Genomic DNA, 2978 nt, shown 5'->3' on the forward strand with positions numbered 1-2978 from the left:
CTTCAAACACTGGTTCTTGTGGATGTTCTGCATAACGCCGTGCCTTAGAAACCTGTGCCTTAACGAATGTTGGGCACTCAGCTGTACAGATAAAATCTGTAAAGCGATCAATCCATGATTCAGCATCTCCTTTTACTTCTTGGATGTCAAACCAGTTTGGCCAGTGCAACAGAAGCATTGTTCTACAGTAGTCTTCATTCAATGGCCAGGTTGCATGGGTAGCACCACCACTTACAACAGGAACCTTACCATTTTTGGAAGCAAAATGATACCACGAGCACTGCTCTTGCCGTGGTCGTGCAAGGTATTTATCCAAGGGGTGCTGCAAGTTGCAGTCTCACCATCCCGTTCAAGTCGTCTTGACCCTGACATTGACAAGTATGTGAATGAACGGCTACATCTCCAAAGTGCTTTTCCACTCAACTCAAATGAGGCCTCAGGTCCGCTGATATCTCGTCTACCCACAGTCTTCATCAGCATTTTAGCGCACATTGACTTCCCGGACACTTCGTCTGCATCGTGTGTGTCAACAGCATTTACCATGTCCTTAAAGAGATCAGCAGTTGCACCAGTAGGTTCACTATCCTTACAAGCATAGCCACACACATAATCAATTATGGCTATCATGTCATCAGTGCTGGGATTCTCAGGGGGTGAATTTGAAAGAATCAAGCTTACATCGCCATTTGCTCTCCAAGACTGTAATTGGTAGCGAGAATGCTGAACCAGACGTGGATGGTCACGTGGCATCTCAAGGCGAGGAGCTCCGTTATGATCTTTCACAATTTCTGGGCCACTCTGCAGTTTCTTCCCTGGTCGAAACTCGCTTCCAAATTCCATACGACATACTCGTTCGTTGCAATCCTGGCTCAGGGTGACGAGGAGTCCTCAAGCAATAATCAGAACAACTGTGCAGAGCAACTCGGTTGACTAAGAGCAAATGATCTTCCAGCATTCCATCTTGTGTTGCAGCTATTTCCATGAGCATCTTCACCAGGGGATCCCTATCACCTAATATCGGGTCAGCCGAACCCTCAGGTGGTGGCCAGAGGTCTTTTCTTGATTGTCCTTCTCTGTCACTGCCAGCTGGGTGTAATGCTGTCATTGCAAAGTTTTCCTCTGCCCAATGGCTAAGTCTAGCTGCATACTCATTCTCATCACATCCATCCTCACGAGCTTCGTGCAACAGCTGGTGTGGCTGTCTGTCCTCTCTCCAGCTGAGTTGATGCCAATGAATTTGACCCCGGGACTTAGCAAATTCATAGCGATACCAATAATCAGAGACGCCAAACACTGCCTTCAGTACCTTTTCATGGTATGACTGGGTGCGTAGGTCAAAGTAGCTCACCACTACATGGGTGTTCTCTTGAATAGCTTTGAACCTGGCATTGCTATTTTCAGCAAGGTTAACTTCTTCCCCCGTGCTCTGTAAAATGTACTCTTCCAATAGCCTTTTCAGTGGAGGAAAATAAAACTCCGCACAGCTTCCAGTCATAAAAAAGGAAGGCAATCCATGCTTTTCATTGACCATGAACTCAACAAAGGCACGAAGCTCTCTGCGCCTTTGATGCCAGTACTGAGCTGTGCCACGCAAGTTTGCACCGAAATACAAAAGCTTGTTTGTGAATGAAGTATCACCCCTTGCTAGTCGCTCTTGTAGGTCTGCTACAGTTATGTGTGGGTCACCTAGTTGCTGATCAACAAAGTACCGGCTCTGCTCCAGGGCACGCTTTCTCAAGATCATGTTGTGAACAATAAACTTCCACACTTTATGCCGAGCAAATCTACCATCCTGGTACCACAGCAAGTGCTCTGCCCACTCATGGAGTGCAGGACATGAAATTGGACGGTTGATGTGGTAATCACCCTTTCCATAGGGAAACAAGCAAGGAAACACCATTGTGAAAAAATAGGGGGTGGTGAACTCAGATGCTGGAGTTGTGTCAGTGGTGGGCCATGGGATCACTGGTCGTTCCGCTCCTTGTTGTGCTTGGTCTGTCTCAACGGTTCAGACACAACCCATGTAAGGCTGCTTCTACTTCAGCTTGCACATTCACCCCTGGCTCAGCAAGAATCACTCCAGACACTGTTGAGTCATCACTGGCATCTGTTTCACCAGTAACTAATTGCTGTGGAGCTGGGCCTTGGTCATCCATGTGTTCTGTTTCAGAAAAGTCAACCGTTCTCAGATTTGGCAACTCACCATCTTCCGGTAAATTCCGTATGCGGGCACTGTCAATGACAATATCACTATAGGCAGGATTGTTGTCTTTCAACCAGCGAAGAGCTTCTTCAACTCGATGTCTTCTAACCCTGAAGTCCTTATGCGTATCATCTTTTCCTTGTCTTCTCACACGTATGATATCCACCTCAGCTGGTAGGGCGTGGGAGAATAGTTGCTGGCTCTTGCACAGCCTGATGAATGCAATGCAATGTCCCTTTGAAGCAATACCTCCATGCCTCAACATATGTACATGCACAGTAGGTGCTAGCCTCGCTATCAGCATCTGCTCGGCATCTGACATTCCAGACAACTCCGCAGGAAGAGGCAATGGGTCCATATTGTTTTCACCAGACCAAACTCTTGGTACCTTCTTATCTCTTCTGCAACGAGTGCACATGTTTCTGTACCTTTGCCCTCTAAGCGCCGTCCTTGCAAACGTCACAATAACTAAACCGTATGTCATCTGGTCGACCTCAAACGCACGTATAGCACAGTATGCTTCATCCTCGAGCTGACTTGATCCTGCAAGTGGAGGTGGTGGTAGATCACCAATGGCTGCACACAACCTTCTCTCTCCATCTGATACTCTCCTTTGATTTCGCCGCTTTCTTTTCTTCTGTCATCATCACTTTCTTGTACACCAGCATGTGCAAACTCATACTGTATACCAACTGCTCTTGCCCTTGCAATAAGCTGTAGAGCTTCCAATTGTGGTTGGACTGTCATTACAACTTGTGGGAGCAGGTTGCTGTGT

At 47.1% G+C, this 2978-nt stretch overlaps 1 pseudogene; it reads right to left on the reverse strand.

The window, feature by feature from the left end:
- Window positions 1-231: 231 nt before the first annotated feature.
- Window positions 232-1987, reverse strand: LOC138048457 (uncharacterized; annotated as a pseudogene).
- Between the last annotated feature and the right edge of the window lie 991 nt (window positions 1988-2978).

The sequence above is a fragment of the Montipora capricornis genome, chromosome 5 (assembly GCF_036669925.1).
Source record: "Montipora capricornis isolate CH-2021 chromosome 5, ASM3666992v2, whole genome shotgun sequence".
Taxonomy (NCBI): Eukaryota; Metazoa; Cnidaria; class Anthozoa; order Scleractinia; family Acroporidae; genus Montipora; species Montipora capricornis.